At 38.8% G+C, this 22314-nt stretch overlaps 1 long non-coding RNA gene across 1 annotated transcript in view; it reads right to left on the reverse strand.

The window, feature by feature from the left end:
- Positions 1-22314, reverse strand: part of LOC115514049 — a 104119-nt gene that overhangs the window by 31850 nt on the left and 49955 nt on the right. The window contains exon 4 of the long non-coding RNA XR_003968871.1: positions 14848-14902. This is a non-coding gene — a long non-coding RNA (uncharacterized LOC115514049). The remainder of the gene's footprint in view (positions 1-14847; positions 14903-22314) is intronic.

Genomic DNA, 22314 nt, shown 5'->3' on the forward strand with positions numbered 1-22314 from the left:
TTAGAAGCAATGATCCTAAGTCAAAAATAAAATAATGCAAGACTGCAGAGAGTTGATCAAACAAACAAAAACTTAAGATATTAACCACATAAAATATAAGGTGTAATGAGACGAATGAATTGAGACAGCTGGAAATATATGGCATGTCATCAGAGAATTGGAAGTCTATAATACATTTTCAGAAATAAAAGAGTTCCAAGTCCTAAAAAGGTCCAGTCTCTGAGTTACTATTGCCAAATCTTATTCTATCCTCACTTTTTAAGAAGGACTCACTATTTGGTTGTTGTTTCTCTGAAAACTTCCTCCTAATACATCTGGGTCCCTCATAGAATATGGAATAAGATAGGTATTTACCACATTCTTTCCACTGTTGGATCCTACACAAAACCTGGATGCCTCCTTCAAAATCTGAGGGAGAATCTCATTCTTTCACAAAGCATGGGCATTACACATAGTCAAGAGAAAAAACAGGTTACTGGTTTCCAGTCCTCACATACCATTAATTTTCTTTTAATGTCTCAAAACCTGCTCTCCTGAGGCTCTTCTTAAAGGACAGCACCTCCTTTGTCTCTTCACTGAGTCACTCCCCAATTTCACTGACAACTCTGATGCCAAATTTACTCTACACTAAAATTGAATATCTGGATGATATCCTGAGTGTTTAGTGTCCATATGGATGCTTCTACCTACAAATTAGGTAGATCCTCAGTTATTTCTAAGACCAACAAGTCCTGTGGATCAAACAAAGGTGAGTATATTAAACTTACTGTAGTATGGGAAAACACTACTTTGGTGGAGTCCTAAATGCTTCTGAAAAGAAGGAAGAAATTAAAGGGTGTTTGTAAAATTTGGGGATCTAGGGTCAAATGATTGAAGATGGATCTTTCAAGAGGTCTTAGCTTAGACTCGACAAAGTTCGTGACATAATAGGAAGGGTCTTGAAGCAAGTCTTGATGAGCTGATTGTTGTCCTTATAAATGTGCTCTCAGTCCAGGTAAGAAATCTAGTGTCCTGTTTAGATAGCTATTTTCCCAGGTAAGCACAATGTCTACCGAGATAAATTGGTATACAGAGAATATTCTGAAGCAGAGTGAAGTTATTTATCGGTATGCTCTGATCTTTCTGGCTAAAAAAATTTTAAGTGCAGTTATGTTGACACAGAGGATCTCAGTTTACAGAGATGACCAAAAGGGGAAAAGATCCTGCTTGAATGATTTCCTCAGGACAAAATCATTCCTTGTGAGGAGTATGAAATTATAGCATCAGATCTAACACATTATTTAGATCTTGAACATGAGTTTGTAATTGGATCTCAAACTAAAGTCAGTTCTCTAGAAATTAAAGGACAACAGACTTGATATAATTCTTCTAAATGACCGAAGACCATCAGCTCTTAGTTATTCTTGCAGACAAACATCTCCCCTATGGAAGGAAACCATTTCCAAGGTGAAGTTCTCATAAAAGCTCTTCTTCCTGTCCATCACAACTCCCTGGCAACTTGGACTCTGTAGCTCTAATACAGGAAGATTTCTCAGCAAATCTGCCTTCCTTCTTTTGATTCTTTTCTTTTCTTTTCTTTTTTTTTTTTTTTTTTTTTTAAAGTTGGCATGAATCTGTTCTCTAACCAGCCCTTCCCTGGAGCCATTTCTCTTACTCTTTCTGTTCTCCTTCCTCAGTTGGTATGAGATGTTTGCCTCCTCCTTTACACTCAACGGCCACATTCTAAAAGTATTTCATCCTCTTGGCTTTCATAATGGAAATGTTAAATTTTCCATGGAGGACGTGCCCTGGAGGGGAGTTTTGCTCACACCCTAGAATGGATGTCAGTTAATATTTAGACACAATTAATTAATGGTAAACCCTAAGGCAAACTTTGCTGTTAGGAAAATCAGACCATATCCCCAACTGAATGAAAGGCTGCTTTCCTGACCAAGTCAGCAGATGTTCTATTATCAACAAAGACTGACATCACAAGGTGGTGGATGGGGACATAGATTAATTAAGAATACTTAAAATGTATGGCTGAAATAGCATCAGAGTTTCTTAAGCTAAGTTGCTGAAGTTTCCCTATCTCCTGAATTTCTCTTCTACATTTCTCCTCCTTTCTACCACATCCCAGGTTTCAATTCAAGAAGCTATCAGGTTTCAAGATTTCTAAAAAGCTCTTTGAGTCACAGTGAGGTCTTCTCAGACCTTTTTCATATAATTCAGCCTACATTGATTTGAAGTTTTTATTGCCACCATATACACTGAGAACTTTTTAAGATACTCATGTTCATATTTTCACCTCAGTATGTACACAAGGCTGGATATGGTTGAATATAATGATTGAAGGGCTTATCTTGACATTGTAAATATCATGAAAATATACATGATGTAGAATATACTATTCACAAGGTAGTAAATACTAGAATTTACTCAATCGAAGAATTTGTAATTCTTCTTCATTTTAGATCAAGTCCATGAAATGTGTTTATCTTCTGATAACTTATTCAATATTTTGTGAATGCCTCTTGTGTACTAGCAACTTTGCAAGAAGAAAAAATAAATTCAGAAAGGACCCACTGGTAGGAAAATATGCAGAGTGTGTTGGGAAGGGAACACACTTCTTCCCCCTCCAGATATGGAAGGAGCCCACATCTAGCCTAATCCACACTCTTCTTTCATTCATGTCCAGCTTGAGAAGACAAACTGGACATGGATAGCTACCCCTCTTCCTAGTCCCTTTACCTTATAAGTTTTGGGATCTGCTGGAAGTTCTCTCACATTGTGCCACACCTAGAAGAGCTGGCACATGGCAGGGTTTGCTTTTTCTAGGGTGTTTTTTACTAAGAAGTTAATTGTCTAGTTTTTGAGTTCAGTATCAGGGGCCCCATAAGGTACTGCCCATTTTGAGCTTTATCCAAATAAATACATTTTATATCCCACTCACTTTATTGTTTGATCTTAATTGGTTCATAACTCAAGGGAGAAGAGGGGTACAATTTAATTGATCAACACTTAGACCTCAATAAAGTAGGGAAATAACTATGATAAAGATTTAAGTTTCAAAGAACTAAGAGAAATACAGAAAGGAAAGCAAATAACTCTAACTGGAACACCAGCAGTTGCAGAAAGAGAAAATCAAGGAAGATTTCTTTAGATTATAAACTCAAGGATGACAGGGGTCTTGTCTGTTTGGGCTCATACTCTCTTCCCAGAATATAGCCATAGAGAATGAATTAATGAGAAAGGTCAAGACTTCCATGATCAGGATTAGGAATATGGGATGGACAAGAAGAGAGACATGGGAATCTCTCAGCAGAGGAGGAAAAACTGATAAGTGGGCAGGGATAAGAAATATACATTTCTCTAAGACTGAATATACCAAAATGTTCACTTAATCAAATTTGCCATCAAAATTAAAGCATAGAGTGTCTTTAATATAGAAAATGTACTTACTTTGTTATAGTATTTTTTTTCCTCACAGCAGCCTAGGACATCTTTGTTATTTACACATTTAAGTAAGATAACTGATAAAGAATAAGACTATCTGTATACTGTAGAATAAGAAGTTAAAGATTTATTTATTCTGATTTTTTATAATACATTCTGAATGTGGCAGAAATCCTTAAGCAGCCTTCCTACCACTCAACCAATTGCTTTAATGAACTATGAACTTTCAGTCTACAATATTTGTATTGATATAACCACTAAGAGGTATAATTAGAAGCAGGTTTGATGCCAAACTTTGTAGCTGTGTTATTAAAGATACAGGCAGACTCTATTTTATTGCACTTTACTGCACTTCACAGATACTGGGTTTGGGGGGGGGTTGTTTTTTTGTTTTTTTGTTTTGTTTTGTTTTGTTTACAAATTGAAGGTTTATGCAGGCAATCCTGCCTCCAGCAAGTCTATCAACACCATTTTTCCAACAGCATTTGGTAAGTTTGTGTCTCTGTGTCACATTTCAGTAATTCTTGTAGCATTTCAAACTTCGTCATTATTATTATATGTTATAGTGATCTTTGATCAGTGATAACTCACTGAAAGCTAATATGATGACTGGCGTCTTTTAACAATATTTTTAAATTAAGGTATGTACCTTGTTTTTAAAACATAACACTATTGCACACTATTTTTTTAAGGAAGTAAAGGAAGATAGGGACCATGGGGTATTGGACTGTATTTAAATTGTTTTATGTTTATTTGTTTTTGAGAGAGAGAGACAGAGATAGAGACAGCATGAGCAGAAGAGGGGCAGAGACAGAGGGAAACAAGAATCCGACACAGAGCTTGAACACATGAACCTTGAGATCATGACCTGAGCTGAAGTCAGACACTAAGCCACCCAGTTTCCCCAAGACATAACATTATTGCATACTTTAACAGACAACAGTAAGGTATAAACATAACTTTTGCATGCACCCAGAAACCCAAACAATGCATGTGACTCACTTCATTGTGATACTTCCTCTCCTGCGGTGGTCTGTAACCAAACCCACAGTATCTCCAGGATATGCTTGTATTGGGTGTACTAAATTACAGTTCTTTCCAGAGGCACTTCCTCACCTGTCTTCATTTCAAAATGTGGTGTCTATCTCTCCTGCCCCAATTCCTCCTAATTTTACAGTCAGCAAACCACTCAGCTGAGGAACTGCCCACTGAGAATCCTACCAAGTTAGGGTACAGCATGGCACCCCTTGAGATAACAGCAAGCCCTGTTTTGTTCTATAGAGTTACAGGCAACAAGGCTTTGAAATTAGGATCAACAAAAACTTTGTTTGTTACCCTTTTTAAAAAAAAAATTGTTTTCTTGTTTTGTGTGTGTGTGTATGTTTTTAAAGAATAAGAAATGAACTCTCTGAAGAACAAAGGAAGCAGAAACTCCAGATGTATTTTAAGCCTAAGGAAAGTTAGAAGCCAGAAGAGAATATGAGTGGCAGGACATATACAGTCGACCTTTAAAGGTTTGATTTCTGTTTTAAGTTCTGCAAACGCCCCCGGCTTTCCCCCACATAAAATAAAAAAACCTGACTTATGTTCAAATGTGGCCTTCGCCCTTCACCCTAACACCAAACACCACGAGGAAAAAAAATTAGGGGTGGGAAGGCAACATGTCTATAAAGATATGAATATCCATCCCCCGTACCAGCTGAATCAAAGATGAAGCTCTGAGATTTGAGCCTGGTGGAGAATCACGATGTAGTACGATGATTCTTAAGCATGGGGGTCACACTCAGAAAGTGCTTTGCGGCAGTGCTGGCGAAGAACCTGAAACCCATCTCCTCTTCTGACCATCTTTCCCGAATCACCTACCAAGAGCCTGCATTTGACCCTGGATGCAAGTCCCCGCAAGGCAAAATCACTTTGATCTGTGATCTTTGTTTCATCTGAAGTTTACATCCTGGGATCATTAACACTCTGGCTATGTCCACACCAGCATTATTAAGCAATGCAGAATTGAAGAAGTTATCTGGCGAATCAGCCCCACTCCCCCTCCCAAAAAAAAAAAAAAAAAAAAAAAAACTCCACGAGACAAATCTACTTTAGCCTAAAATATTTAGAAAATGAAGAAAAAATGACCTTGCTATTAGCTGAAAAGTATACATAATTGATTCAATTTTCTATTTTACTTTGGAATGGACTGAGTTTTATTCTCTGCTCAGTTACAATTTAGTTCATTACTATTAAAGACCATTAAGAGGATGGTTCAGAACAATTTCTGCCAAGTTCAGTATTATTTTTTTGCTAATGGTCATTGTGGTGAGAATGGTTTAAGAAAGTAGGAATGAGTGTGGATTCTCGCTTACAATTCAAAATCCTGATATAGAATATTTTGAAGCCTATTAAAATTATGAAATTCAAACAGTCCCATGGGTTTGTATGCTTAATAGTTACCTTTTTTTTAATCAAGGAGAAAGACAACACATCAGGAAAAAAATTGTAAAAGCCTGTATAGGCAATGCACAAATCAAGTAACACAAATGGCTGATAAGTGTTCAACTCACCACTGAGATTTAAAATATTAAATTAAAATGAGATACAGTAGCAAAACTTACCAGATTGGCAGAGACAAAAAATAAAGAAAAAAGAACACACCAAGGCTTCTCCAACTTTCACATGCAACTCGCAATTCAAGGTGAAAACACCTACAACCTTTCTGAAAGCCAATCACTAAGCTACAGTGGAAGTTTCAACACTGTGCACATCCTTGTTCCCTACAATAGCACTTCCAAGGTTTATTCCCAATGAAGTATGAAGGATGGATACCAGCTTCCATCCTTAGCTTCAGGGAATAAACATTATATCCAAAAATAAGAATCGGTTAAGTAATTTGTGTTAAACTCACATAATAAAACACCATGCAACCCTGAAAAATAATGCATCTATGTTTTAGGTAAAAGTAAATTTAATGATATGGAAAAAAGGTATTTATCACATAACATACTGAATACAAAGCCATTTTACAAATTAATGCATAAAAATAATCTCTGCTGTGTTTTTTGAAAAGGTATATATCACCAAAATGTTACCAGGGGATGCTTTGGTTGTAGAATTTTACATATTTTTAGTTTTTGACAACTAAAAGGCACATAATATAATTTCTTCTTAATTTACATTGAACAGTTCACAAGGAAGTAAAGATGCACAGGTCATCTACAGCAGCGAGCAGAGAACTAAAATTATGAGCCCCATATCACTAAGTAAACCAAGATTATTTGGTTAAAAGCTATATGAACATAACCCCAAATAACTTAAGAAAAATACAAAATGAAGGCATTCTCTGTTAGCTGCCTATTTTGGTCTTCAAGATACAATTAACAAAATTTTACACTTCTTATTGGAATGCTTTAGTCAAAATATGACTGACAGGGAGTTCAGCTTAATTGTTCAGGAACAAGAGCTCAAGTCTCCTCACATGAGTATTGGATTTCAATGCCATCCTACACTGGATAGTTCTTTAGTAATCATTTCTAAACATTAATGGAATTCCATTTACTTTCCTAAGTAAAAGATGTCATATAAATTCATAAAGATGATAATGACATGCTGTTATAAAAGAAAAACATGTTTTTATTTATAATTCTCTTTCCCAGTGGTATTTTCTGTACTCTAAACAGAAGTGGAGGTTTTGCCTGAATTATCAGGATATTGCCACACTTCCGATCTTTGTTTTGCTAGGAAATATCTGACATATGGGGCTTGCCCAAGGTTGTTTAAAAATGAAAAAAATGCCATGAGGGGAATACAGACATTCTGACTAATTCAAATGTACCTCTCATTATTTATTCATTCATTCATTCCTTCATCCACCCATGCCAACCCAGTTGAGTTTGTACAATCCATTTCTCCCCTACTGGGATCTTCTCTTCTTCTTCTGACCGCATTTCACAGACCTGCTTCAATACAGATAGCTGTCTTCCACTCTCTTCCTTCCTCAAAGTTGACATGTCTTTAATTTCATAAGATCAGATCTTTAGTCTTTTAATAAACAGATTTTAAATCATACACTAACTCCCTATAGTTGACAATGCCCACCTGAAATGATTGTTAAGGATTCTGAAGAAAAGAGCAAAAGGATTCTGACTGTATCCCAATTCACTTGGAAACACCCTCATGACTGATTAGTAATGTCTGCCATTCATAAAATTGAGGGGAGGGACAGAGAGAAATAGTTTTCATTTTCAAGGAGTACATTTCTAGTTTGATCCTTCACTCCCCTCTGTCTCTTCCTTACTGTTGGGGACACAGCTACCCTGCAATAGACTTGCCCCATCAGCATCCTGGACCTGAAACATTCACCTATGTGGAAGCTTGGTGAGAGCTGTCACGGAGCCCCATATTCTTCTTCCTAATTAGGAGAAACTTTTCCTCTGTTCTGGGTACTCAACCCAGTACAACTCAGTACAATCCATTACAACCCAATACAACTCAATACACATGAATGTCCTTGTACTACATAAGCTTGTGGGTCATAAAGAACCTGGCCAGTCCAACTAGTCCATCTGCCTCCAGAGGAAGAGAACCGGGTCTTTGCCAGCAACATCAGAGTGTTATGTACAGTCCACTACCTTGAGCGGCCATCAGAGAGACCTGTTAGCCATATTACAGACACTGATCTTGCTGCATTTCTTCTTTCTCTGAGTAGCCTACTCTTCTGACCAGTGCCTTGTGTGTTGAGTTCTCTGCAGGGATCTGAAGCCTACATGAGGCAGTGGGTAGAGAGGTCTGTGGGCTCCTACTTAACGGTTGGCTGTGTTCTGATCTTTGCTGTCTTCCAGTGGTGGGGGAGTCCTCACTTGGGGTTGGTACTTGGGTCTTCTGGCTCAGCACCTACCATAACTAATTATCAATATTTCTTTTTTTTTTTTTTTTTTATCTACAGTAAAGCCTGTCCTGGCATCTTTCAATATGACAAAACCACCCCTTCCTAATATTCTACCATATTTCAGTTGTCTCCTTAAGTCTTAATCCCTCCATTCCATTATATATGGAGCATTAACTAAGTGCCCAACTCAGTGGCTAGAACTCCAAGAAAAATCACTGCAACCTGAACTGGACAGTGAAGAGCCTATAGCCAACCACACATCACTCCAACACTCATAGCAAGCCTTTACTTGGATTTATATAGAAAGTGATGCCTTATAAGACTGCCTGGGTGGTTCAGTCAGTTAAGCATCCTACTTTGGTTCAGATCAAGATCTCACAGTTCATGAGTTTGAGCCCCACATCTGGCTCTTTGCCCACAGCTTGGAGCCTGGAGCCTGCTTCAGATTCTGTGTCTCCCTCTCTCTCTGCCCCTCTCCTGCTTGTGTTCTCTCTCTCTCTTTCTCTCTCTCTGCCTCTCTCTCTCTCTCAAAAATAAATAAACATTAAAAAATAAAAATAAAAAAGTGATACCCTTCAGGCTAGTTGTATCTCTAGTTCATACTGAGGAAAACAATACTTCCTAAACATTTAATGGGTAATGAATGACAATGTGTCCCATGTTTTTCCCTTCCTTTTTCTTTTTACCTCCCCCTCCCTGCCTCCCTCACTATATCTGAAATGTAGCTTAAATAATAATATCAGGCAGAAAGTCCAGCCCAGGAAGCTAACTAAACTCCTGTCCTAAAGTACTTGAATACAACTAAACACAAAACAGGAGTTAAATGCCACTGAAGACCATCAACCATATGAACGGAGTAAGATTTTAAGCAATTGCATAATATTGCCTCGAGCAACAAACCTTACCTAATCATATGAGTCCACACTACTTCAGCACAAATATAAACATTGCGAGACAAAGCCACATTCAGCCTTGAACCGAAAGCAGCAAGATGTGTGCTGAAAAATATTCATCTAATGTAAAAGCAAAAGGCTAATAGCACTAAGTTACATGAGGAAACTATCTACCCAAAGCTTTCTTTGCAAATAAAACAAAACAGAGCTAATGTGCTGCAAACAATTAATTCTATTCCCCATGAAGGAAAAAAGTCTAAATTTTGCACTTACCATTAGGGAAAAAATTTAAATATTGATTAATATGTTAGGTATAAGTGCTAATAGGCATTAGGCTCTTAGAACAATGCCTGTACATGGTGAGCACCATATGCTTTGGCTATTATTATTATTATTATTATAGTACCCCTATTATTAATTCAGAAGTCCCTGTGACTCCTCCATCAACTGGACCCAAATCTATGCACGTCAGAAATAATTTTTTTGCTGTGACACTGAGCATCTCACTTTGCCTCTCCAGATCTCATTTGTACTCCTCTTTAGAATGGGAAGCCTGTGCTCCGTGACTAAGCCACCCTACATAGACTACCTGCTCCTCCTGTGGGGAGGGACAATTGAGTAAAGGCACATGAAAAGGCTACAGATGCCCATGCTTCACAAGTACACAGGATTGTAAAGTGAAGGGGAGAAGACTTCTGCCTTCATGGTAAAACAAACAAACAACCCCTCTCCCTAAAACAAAAATAGTCACTTTCCAATTATTTTAGTGCCAGATTTCCCATGTTGTTTATGACCGTGAGTTCTGTTCTAAAAGGCCACCGCACTAAGTCCACCAGAAATAAACACCTTATTGTGAAGGAGTCTCTAAGATAAATTTTCAGTACACTGAAATGAGTCAAGAGAATGGGGGGGGTACCAACTACATACATTCTTCTAGAAAAGCCAGTTAAAGTCTGAATCGTGGGGAGATGTCTGCAATGGAGTACCCTAAACAGCCTGGAAAAGATGGGCACTGGACAGAGAGCGATGGTAGCAGTAAGGGGAATTACTGCCCATCTGCAGTTTTATTTACTTAGCCATTCTATGAAACTTAACCTATCTGGTAATTTTAATTCCTGACGGGAGTCCTCAAGGATAGCATGCCCTGGTTTGGCTCAGTTAGTCTGTTTACTTGTTTTGTCTCAGTAAAATTACTAATAATACCCTCTTTCTCTCAAGTAACCCAGTTTGGATCATCAGTCATATGTTGATCCTGAATATGAGCAGTGTTAAAAAAAAAAAAATGTGGATGATGTCACTATTGTTCTTTCTCTTCAACTAGGAAGTACCCAATGCTCCCATTTGTAGCCTCCATCCTCCCTACCGTTTCTGATGACTTATTCCCTTACAAATATAGAAGGAAAGCAAAAATAGCTTTTTTTTTTTTTTAATTTTTTTTTTTTCCAACGTTTATTTATTTTTGGGACAGAGAGAGACAGAGCATGAACGGGGGAGGGGCAGAGAGAGAGGGAGACACAGAATCGGAAACAGGCTCCAGGCTCTGAGCCATCAGCCCAGAGCCCAACGCGGGGCTCGAACTCACGGACCGCGAGATCGTGACCTGGCTGAAGTCGGACGCTCAACCGACTGCGCCACCCAGGCGCCCCAAAAATAGCTTTATAACAAGGTAACTTCCTATAAAAGTTAGAGAAAAGAAATTCAAGATTGTTCTACATTTACTTGGACTATGATGTCATATGCCTGGAAAAATATAAAGTGAGGGGTGCCTGGGTGGCTCAGTTGGTTAAGCAATCAACTTTGGCTTAGATCATGATCTCACGGTTTGTGGGTTCGAGCCCTGCATCTGGCTCTGTGCTGACAGTTCAGAGCCTGGACCCTGCTTGGGATTCTGGGTTTCCCTGTCCCTGCCCCTCCCCCACCCCCACCCCCACTCACTCTCTGGCTCTCTCACTCTCTCTCTCTCTCAAAAATAAATAAACATTAAAAAAAAAAAAAAACTAAAGTGAACACAAGTGAATCTGTAAGCCGCTGAACCCGAAGCCAGGGCTTCCATGCACACTGTCATTCCACATTCAACAACTGAAAGAGTGGCAATTTCCTCTATGTAGGACCATGTTCCTTCAGTTCCTGATAATCTCTTTCAATACATGAAAGACTTTGTCACCTACTTTGTCACACATATGCTTGAGTTCCAATTGTAATGAACTGTTTAAATTACAAAAAGGGCATTTCTACATAGAACCAAGATCCAGAGGCTTCCTATTTGTGACTGCCAAATTGATTCTGCAAATATTGTGGTTAAATGCATCATATTCATATAAAACTTACCAATCATTGATATTTGCTTTTATGATTTTAGGACTGTAAGGATAGTGTGCATATGTCCAACATGTCAGGTTGTTAAAATTATTTAAAATTCCAGGGGCACCTCAGTGGCTCAGGTGGTTGAGTATCCAACCTCAGCTCAGGTCATGATCTCATGGTTTGTGGGTTTGAGCCCCAAGTGGGGCTTTGCACTGACAGCACCAGAGCCTCCTTCGGCTCCTCTATTTCCCTCTCTCTGTGCCCCTCTCCGGCTCATATGCTCTCTCTCTCTCTCTCAAAAATAAATAAACATATAAAAATAAAAATAAATAAAATTATGTGCCTCTTTTTTACCAAATCTTTGTTAGTATTAGTAGATACTGAAATTCCTCCCAATGGACTTTGTAACAAGGAAGGAATTAGTAAACCCTTGAACGTGCCTAGATAAAAAGGAATATGAAAGAAAATCCACATTTATTGCACTGTACTATCTACCAAGTACACTGAGTTAAATGTTTTCCTTTTGTTTATCTTGTTAATTCTTGTGAGAGTCTGGCAAGATAATCCTCCATTTTACAAATGAGGAAGCTGAGCTGCAGAGAGCAAATTGTCTAGGATTCCACAAATACTGGACAGTAAATCTGAAGCTCCAACTAAAACCTGTTAGTTCAAAAGCCTGTGCCTTTCTGCTGCTCTCTGATGCTGCTCAAATTTGGGGATTTCATAAGGCATTTCCACAGAATGACTGTCCCAAGGAACAAAACTAGGAATCCAGGGCGGGACTGTCTCCTGCTAGTATTTTTAAATCTTTACCTGTGTACTGTTTTCTCTTATAAACAGGAGATAACAAATGTGATAAATTTTTGAGAATTTTTCAAAAATTATATAAATGCAGGGAATTATTTCTTTTGTTAAAGTGAAGAGGAAGTAGGTAGGCATGTCTACACTCCATTTAACCCACAGTCTGCTTCTTGCTTCATATATAAAGTCTCTGGGGGCCCAAGTAGTGGGAAAGGCTCCTGTTACCAAATTCAATAGTGAGTCTGTCTGCTTTTTTTGGCTATCCTTTCAGCTACCAATTCATCAAACTTCACAGGTTTGCATATAATCTCAATACCAAATGGACCCAAAGAATCTGGATATTTCATCATGAAAACAAATGTAGAGTGGGAGAAGAGGAGCAAGAGGAGAAACCTTTATGTAGACTGAATGAATTTGAATAGGATCTTAATAACAAGGCTAAAATAACAAAAACAATAGCAAAATGCCAATTTGAAAGGCAAGTACTTGCACAGTTAATACTTCTCTTCCCAAAACAAATGGACAGTCTTCTGGAGCACCTGGGTGGCTCAGTCGATTGTGCATCCGACACTTGATTTCAGCTCCAGTCATGATCCCAGGGTTGTAGGATTGAGCCCCACATCAGGCTCCATGCTGAATGTGGAGCCTGCTTAAGATTCTCTCTCTGTCCCTCTGAACCTCTTCCCTGCTAGCACTCTCTCTAAAATAAAATTTTAACAAACAAAAGAAACCAAATGGACAGTGTTCCCCCAAATACTTGCATTGTGTCTTTCTCATGTTGAGAAGGACTCAACATCACTTCTTGGTATTCCTGACAAAAATACATGATCTGAATCTAATCGTTGGGAAATACTAAACAAACCCAAAATGAAAGGTAATCTCTACTCTTCCAAATTATTGAGGAATGGCCTGTAGTCTTCTAAAATATTAATGTCATAAAACACAAGAGAGATTTGTCTTTTCTGATGAAAGACAAACTGCCTCCCCACCCCCACCTCAGCCAACAAACAAGAATATAAAGAAGCAATATGGACACTTTTGTTGGATTCTGGGACTGAAATTTTTCTTTTGCTATAAAGACACTGTGGCATGAAATTTGAACGATCTTTATAGATCAGATCTGTATAGATGTACATTAATGTTAATTTCTTGATCTATTATACTGTGGTATGTCAGAAGATATTCTTGCTTTTAGAAAATACACTAAACCATTTGGAAGTAAAAGGACACTAATTCTTCAACTTACTCGCAAATTTTTCAGGCACGTGCACACACACATACACACACATAGAAAAAGATACACCCAGAAAAGAAGAAAGGAATAGAGATCAAGAACAAGCCAAAGATGGGGCACAGGTGGCTCAGTTGGTGAAGTGTCTGACTCTTGATTTTGATTCAAGTCATGATACCAGGATCATGGGATTGATCCTTGCATTGGGCTCCAAGCATGGAGCCTGGTTAAGAGTCTCTGCCCCTCCCCCACTCGTTCTTTTCTCTCTCTCTCTCTCTCTCTCTCTCTCTCTCAAAAAAAAAAAAAGAACAAGACAATGAGAAAGTAAATATGATAAAATATTAGCCATATTTAGAGACTGTAGGTGAATTATACATGGAAAGTCTTTGTACTACTTTTCAAATTTTCTGTGTATCTGAAATTATTTCAAAATCAAAAGTTAGAGGAAAAAGTCAAAAAAATCCCTCATTCATGAGACTCATATCTCCTGACCAAGATGAAGCTTTTCCCCTCTCCCTACAGCACCCAGCCCTCAACCAGGCACATTAAGCATTCTGTATAACATATTGGCTGGCACAGAGAAGGATCTAAGTGCACATAACTTAACCCAAAATTGAAGCCTACAGATTAGATTCCACTCATAAACACGCTTTATTTGTCTCCCTCCATGTTCTGACATCTGCAATTTTCAGCAGATAACAAATCTGGAGATTTCACCTGAAAAAAAAATCACACTTGAGGGCTTCTTCTCTTTAAAGATCAGAAAATCGAGCAACATTGGGCTCACGTGAACTGAGAGCAGCTTCCCTCTTTAGCTCATATGGATGCCATTTCTCCACAGGCCTCACCGCTTGTTAATTTCTCCCAAACTAAGATCTGGTGTGAATGGCTGTTGATCCTGCTCTTGCACAATTATCTGCCTGCCTTTGTCTAAAGTGAGCAATAGAAGAGAGGCTGATAGCACTTTGCTCTCAGGCCCCTGTGGGCATTTGAGTTTGAGACTCTTGACTTACCCCATTGTGAGGGTCCGGACTTAGTTTTAAGGCCAGCAAGATACTTTGGCTCCAACTAAGCCCCCTCTCATCGCTGAGAATTAGAGTTAATTCCCTGTTTGAACAAGCTTGAGGGAACCTTCAATACGTCAATATCTACTAGTGATTGAGCAGATGCTGACAAGGAAGACACTACAGGAAAGAATCATTAGATAGATTTCTTTCTTATTTTCTCTGACAGAGCTAGGAGTCAAATAATAAGGTAATGGGAAACAAGGCTTGGCAAGAAGTGGAAAGGTGGAAGAGGTTTATCACCTGGAATCCATGCAAAATGCGAGTCCTAACAGTTTCCGTAATTAGCTTCTTCCTTCTGTGGGTAAAAAAGACAAGAGAAAACAAGTTTCAGAACAATCTCTCTTCCCCAATAATAGCAAACAGTGTAGCAGTTAACTGTATGCCAGATTCTATTTCTTTATATGGTACATGCAGTCTTTACAACAATGCTGTGAGGTGGGTTACTATCATCATCCCATTTTATGGACAAGAAAACTGAGAAAAACATGAATTCACCCATAGTCACACAGGTACATTATTAAGTCAGGATTCTATTCCCAGAGATGACTCTCTTAATCACTACACTTCTTTTGTAAAAATGGCTCTGATTAACTATTTGCAGGGGCGCCTGGGTGGCGCAGTCGGTTAAGCGTCCGACTTCAGCCAGGTCACGATCTCGCGGTCCGTGAGTTCGAGCCCCACGTCAGGCTCTGGGCTGATGGCTCGGAGCCTGGAGCCTGTTTCCGATTCTGTGTCTCCCTCTCTCTCTGCCCCTCCCCCGTTCATGCTCTGTCTCTCTCTGTCCCAAAAATAAATAAACGTTGAAAAAAAAAAAATGGCTCTGATTAACTATTTGCAGTGAATTCTGAAGCAATTCTGTTAAGGTTCAGATCCTCATGCCCACCACTACTAATGCTTTTAATGAACTTGCATACTACCAGCTGAGGAGAAACAAAACAGTCACTTTCTATTAAGAATTGAAACCATGAGCTAAATGTGTGACAGTTGGTTTTAAGTAACTCTGGGCTGAGGAGACATTTGACCGTTGAGGCTCCTAGGAGTACATCTAGGATGGTGTGTCCTAACTTTGGCCTGGGGCCCTCTGTGTGGTTCTCTGAGGCCCAAACTTCCAGAGTAGCCCTCTGGCCATATTTCTGCAGGTTATAGCTAGGTCTTTCCATCTGAATCTGCTTTCAGAAATGATAAACAGTTGACTACGGATGCTTTGCAGAATTAGAAGCAATGACCTAGCTAGCAGCTTAGACATACAGGTGGCCTTGTAGACATTTAACAATCTTCACTCCAACAGGTACCCAGAACAGGCTCACCATGTACCATTTGCTTTGCAGGAAGCAGCTGTTCAGCAGAAAATAAATGTGTTCTTGCTTCCTTAGGAATCTCTCTCCTTTCACAGAGCAGTGCTCACAGAGCAAAAGGTCAGGAAATTAAAAGACTGCCCAGGGCCTCAGAAGCTCAACCCATTTTGCTCATCCCTCCTTCCTCTGAAACTCTACCCTCTGGATTCCCAAGGTCTGTTTTATTTCATGCCTTTTTGCCACTTTGCTGATTTCCTTCAGTGTATTGGGCCGACTTCACGGTCACCAGGTGTCCTCTGTCCTCCCATCAACGGACACTTAAATGAGCAGATGGTGCAAATGGGCTGGCAGTAATGTGATGCCTGAGCAGGTGGACTGAGAAAGGGAAAGAAAGCAGCTTCAAGGAAAAGGACAGATTGGTTTGGTGTTTGTACCGCTTAGAATCAGCTAAGTGCAGAGAGAGGTGAGAGGCAACTCTTTTTTTAATGTGGAAGTAAGATCATTTTGTTTAAAAGGAAGAAATGGATATAAGAATACAGGGTTCTCATGCTTCTATGTGGGGGAACAATTGGCGCAACTTACAAAAGGAGCTTTCTGAGATTTTTAAGGCCTTGTTGGTCAAAATGACTTGTCTTTGAAGTTGGCTGGGTAAGAACACCTTTCTCCTCATTTGTTTATTCATCCCATAATGCACTCTATGCCAAGGGCTCTATTAGGGCTTGTAGGACAGTCCCCACCATCCCTGTGCTCAAAATAATAGTGTTTCAACTAGAAGAAGCCATAAGAGCCTTAAGCCCAGGGGTTCTTGAACTGCAACATTTATAGAAATCACCTGGGAACTATTTCGAATGTGCATTCTGATTCCCAAGGTCTACAGTGAGGCCTGAGAGTCTAAGTTCTAACCAGCTTCCAGTGATGCTAATGTTGCCGGTCCATGGACCACACTTTGAGTAGGGAGGTCTAATCTACTCTGTTGTAGTACAGCTCAGCACAGGAAACTCCAACTATTAGAGATGTGTCAAGGATCACAAAGCCAGTTAGTGACAAAGCTAGGCTTGCGAACCCAGGCTGGACCTTATTCCACAATGATACATGGCTTCAGCAGCAAGGGGGGATCCAGTGCTTTGGCTCTTCAGTGGCCTCCCTCTCATAAAAATGAGTTGATAATAACTATACTCACCATCTGTTGTCAGGGTTAGTGAGGTAAAATCATTTAGGCAATTCAAACAAAAGATTATCTTTACCAATTATCCTTTGTAGTCTGAATCCAAACCACAGAAATCCTGACAATCTTTCTATTGCCAGATGCTCAATCTATCTGCAAATTTTCATTGAAGCACAACTTGTTTGCAAAATGTAAAATTAGAAGTGACAGACAGATCTATTTTTATAAATCTTAGTCTGTCTATTTTGAGGCTCTGCATTTTAAAAGAAGAATTGAGGCCAGCTGTTGAACTTGGCTGAAATATCTAATGATGCTACTCTATTTCCTTGTAATTTATAAGATATAGCCATTTTCTCCCAGTATTAAAAATATGCACTGTGATGTAGGGCACCTAGGTAATCATTTCAGTCCTACAGGGGACATGTTTTAGCCTGGTGTTTGTTAGATTAAGGCTGAGAAAGTGGCTGTGGTTGGGTAATTCGTGATTTCCTAGAAACAGAGTACCGGCTTAAATTTACTTTCCATGTGACTTTAAATAAAACACTGTACTGTCTAGACTTAAGTTTTTTCATGTGTTAAATAGAGATAAAATGGCTTATTTCCTTGTTCACCCAACTATTAAATTTGAATGTCTTGTAGTTAAAAATAATGTCTTGCACTTAAAAACAAGCATCACAACAGGAAATTTAGACTTCAAAGAGAGCCTTAACCATATATGGAACTTTACTTCAATTTGTGTAGAATCAATGTCTCAATCAACTGATATTCACTAAGCTGTTCCTACATGCGAAGTAATGCAATCAAAATAGGGGTCTTAATGTTTCATGGGCCTTGGTCTCCAACTAAAACAAGTTCCAGCACATTCTTATTTAAGATATAATTAGAATCATAACTAAATGATGAAACACTAAGACATCCAAGTCATTTATAATGCCAGTAGACATAAAATTTTCAGTGGAATTCAACAAGAAAAAGGTGGACACTGAGAGTGAAGTTCTGATAGCCACCATACATGGTCTATTAACAGAACTGGAGGGCACTCAAACAGAAATGTGCCCCATCTTCCTGGCTTTTTGTCATGGTCAGTAATCAGACATTCTTCTGAAGCTAAATGGTCTTAATTTGTATAATGGCTTCTCTTTTGTTTATTTGTTTAAACCCTGCTAATTGATTGCTTCAAACTACGTCTTCTCTTTCCATCATTGATTCCATTCTTTAGCCAATGTAGGTCTTTTTATATTTATTGGGGGTTTTTTAGGTTTATTTATTTATTTTCAGAGAGAGAACATGCAAGCAGGGGAGGGGCAGAGAGAGAAATCCAAGGAGGTTCCTCACTGTCAGCGCAGAGCCTGATTCAAGGCTTGAACTCAGAAACCATGAGATCATGACCTGAGCCAAAATCAAGAGTTAGATGCTTAACCAAATGAGCCACCCAGGCACCCCCAACGTAGGTCCTTTTTAATAGGAACCCACTTCATCTCCTCCTCACCTTTCCCAAAGCTCCTTGACCTGACTTCCAAATAGGTACATAAAACTTATAGGTAAACTGCAGTTTTCCAGTCAGAAAGTCTAGTTTCCTTCCAGCCTTCCATGATAATAATAGGTAGCAAAATTGGGAGGAGACTAACAAAAAGCACATTACATGTGCATGTCAATTTAAAATGTTCAAATGTGTCTCAAGAGGAAATATGGCATATCTAATTCTTACAGTAACCCATGTGGAAGGCAATAATTCTTCCTCCCATTCTAGAGATGATATAACATCTAATGCACAACTGGCCTAAGGTCTCATAGTCTGAACCTCAACTTTGTCTAAATTTTCTGATCTTCCTGCTATATCACATTCTAAGTCCCTCATTTTCCTCTCCTTCCTGCATTTTTCCTTATTCTCCTTCTCTTCCTTCTTATCTTCTTCATTATCTTCCTAAGATTAAGAAGAGACTTTTTGATTCACCTTACCATCTTTCCTGGCAGGTCTCAGCCCCAAGGTTTAGATGAGGCTAAGGTTCTTTCTAGATTTAGCATCATCAATCCCTGAGCCTGTCGAGAGCAAGAGATTTATTTAAAGATATTTTAGGCTTTGGGATGACCCTCAAAAATAGGTGGTCAGAGTTGATCCTGAAGAGAGAGAGGGATAGCTAACTGCATTATTTTCTTTCCTGCATTTTTCCTATCAAATCCTACTCAAAATTCTTTGCTGTATTTGATATATTTTTAAAAACCCTCGGTCTTTTCTTGTCCACGTAAAGAACTTCAATCCAACTTTTCTCTCTTTCTTAGCTTCTTTATAGATGCAGAATTACAAAGCATATCATCTAGTGAAGACCTGAGTGGTCTTACTGATTACCATAGCAACTCCTCCCCCATCCAAAGTAGCAAAGTACCTGAATATAGTTAGTGATCACTTAATGTTGTTTAAAGAATGGATAATTATTATATAATACAAGAAGATTAGAGTTCATATAAAATAGAGTTCAGTATCCATATACAGTAATTCTGTACCAAATTTATCATTTGGGTGTAAAGTAGTTGTTCCTATAACTAGGGGTGTTTTTGTACACATGCACACACACACACATCAAAGACATTTGGCAATGTCAGGAGACAATTTAGTTTTCACAATTAAGGGAAAGTTGTTATGGGCATCTAATGAGTAGAGGCCAGAGATTCTTCTCAACAGCCCTGCTACACACACACAGAGCAAAAGACTATTCAGTGCAAAAAAAAAAAAAAAAATCCACAATGCAATATTGAGGAACCCTAATACAAAGATATTTAAGTAAAGGGACCCTGGAAAGACTTCAGTCATCTTGACTTCAATCCTGAAAGTGTGTGTTCTGTGCTTAGTACTCAAGCACACTGCACTGAGCCCAGAGTTACTGGCTGATGCTCTCCAGACAGCACAGGTTCCCTCTTATGCCCCCAAGAATCTCACAATCACAATGTGACAGATGCAACAGATTGTGTTATGAGCCCATGAGATAAGGTACCTGCCAGATCTGCCACATCTTCTGAAGCAATGTGGTGCATTCAGAAGAGGGCATTCTATGACAGAGCTGGGTTGGAATCCCCATGCTGCAACTTTGTTAGCCGAACAGATTTGAGTAAATCACTGAAAGTCTCTGAGCCACAGTTTTGATAAAACAGGGATAACTCCAAGATTCCAAGGTTGCTATGAGTGTACAAAAGAAAATGATAAAGTACCTGGACACTTTATCCATATTTGAAAACAAAAATGGTGCATTTTTGAAAACAAAAATAAGGCAGCTAGTAGCATTTTCTCTGACTCTGATTTTACAAACTTCACTGTTTTAGACCCATCGGTACTTGTATTCACGCCACAGTAAGGACTACCTTTCTAAAAATGTATACAGATTTAGTCCAAATCACTGTAGTTGATTTTATTATTACCCAAAGTATTTACTATCCCTCCTCAAGAGAGGATTATATATCCCACCTCACTGACATCATTGGAAATCAAGTGGTACGTAAGTGGGATGAAAACCACTCCCAAGGTTCTGCCATGTTGTATCCTCTCTGTCACAAAGATAGCCACGTCCCAGAGAAAGTCAGTTCCTTCCACTTAATATTTTAATGAAGTCAATAGGGAGCCATACTTAATCCACAAGACATGCACTGACAGTAAGAAATAAGCCTTTGCTAAGTATCTAAGGTTTAGGGGTTGTTTTTCCCATGTTAATTTCACTAGGTTGAATGAAATTGCCACCAATTGCTCAACCAGAAATATAAAACTCCCTTCTAGCCTAGGAAATCTGGCACCATGTAGGTGACAGTTTACTGGGAGGCTAAATGCTAAAAAGGACAGGGTGTAAAGTCTTCTCAGCCTAAAGTCCATGAAAAAGCTCCATGACTTGGAATAGAACCAATTCCTTGGTACTGAAAGCATTGACTATTAAAGCCAGAATCAGAACACGGCATGTGGACTTGTCCTTCGTTTTTTTGCTCAAAAATTTGGTTTTTAGCTTTCTTCAAATTTACGTGGCCCTTGGGAAGTCCTTGCTTATCTTAAATGGGCTTCACTTTATGGAGTAATTCAGAAAGTTGCCAATGACCAAAATAAATTTATTATACATAACCACGTGTGCATAATGTGTCTTCTTTCAATTACCTGTTAGTACATAATTCTCTCAACAACCTGATTATTAGCTTCTCCTCCAAACTTCACTTATTTCTAGAAGAGTTGTAATTGCTTAACAGCTTCTTCTAAGGACTCATGATTGCCTCTCAGGAAATGTCACTACATGGTGAGAAAGTCCACAACATGGTGAGAAAAAAATAAGTTTGTAGATGCCCTTTTCCCTTCTCTATTGAAAAAAAAAAAGAAAGAAAGAAAGAAAGAAAAAATCATTTTCCTCTCTGCCAACTGATTATGCAGACACGTTGTTTGAAAGCTTGCATAATTTACATTAGCATGCTTAAGATCTCAGGTGACTATGCCTTTGAGGCCAGCATGCTAACCCCAGTGGGCCGATTTGATATTCTTCCCAATATCTGACCCTTTTTTCCTTGTTAATTACAGGCAGACTTCCCTGGTCTGGCCCTGGATCTGCACCTGTTTCCCATCTTTGAGCAGCTGCTAATTAGGTTGAAAATGGTGGGGCTGGGCAGTGCAGGCCACACATGCCTCATCAGGCTATTGATCAGGCTGGCATACCACACGGGCAGTAATGGAGGCTGTACAACCCAATTCCAAAATAAAAGCCATTCTTGGAGTTGCATGTTTGAATCTGAGCATACTCCAGGCTCTACACCAAATATAAAACATGTGAAAAGAAGAGACCTTTTAGTTTCAAAATAAAGTTTTTCTTTGAAATGCCAAGTAGGCCCCTAACTACTATTTGCTTCTCATTCGATTCTTTTAATTTAGAGTAAGAAAAACTAAAAAAAACTTCTTTTAGGAACAAGATATGTATATTTATATGGAAATAATTTAAAAGGTATATGAATACGAATTATATGTTTGACAAAATCCTTATTCTACATCCCCATTCGGCCTTGTGCATAACACAGTTACGTGGAGCTTCGCACTTCATCGTGATTTAGGGCTTGGGTAACTATGAACATTTAAAACACTGATTACCAAAGGGACATTACAGCTCTCTACGGGTAGTTTTAGAAATGGGTAGGGGTGTTTTGGGGTTGTCATAATGATTAAGGGGTGCTACTGGCAGTTAGTGAGTGGATACCATGTATTCACACAACGATAATTTGTCCAACATCTGTTAC

This window comes from Lynx canadensis, chromosome B2 (assembly GCF_007474595.2).
Source record: "Lynx canadensis isolate LIC74 chromosome B2, mLynCan4.pri.v2, whole genome shotgun sequence".
Lineage (NCBI taxonomy): Eukaryota > Metazoa > Chordata > Mammalia > Carnivora > Felidae > Lynx > Lynx canadensis.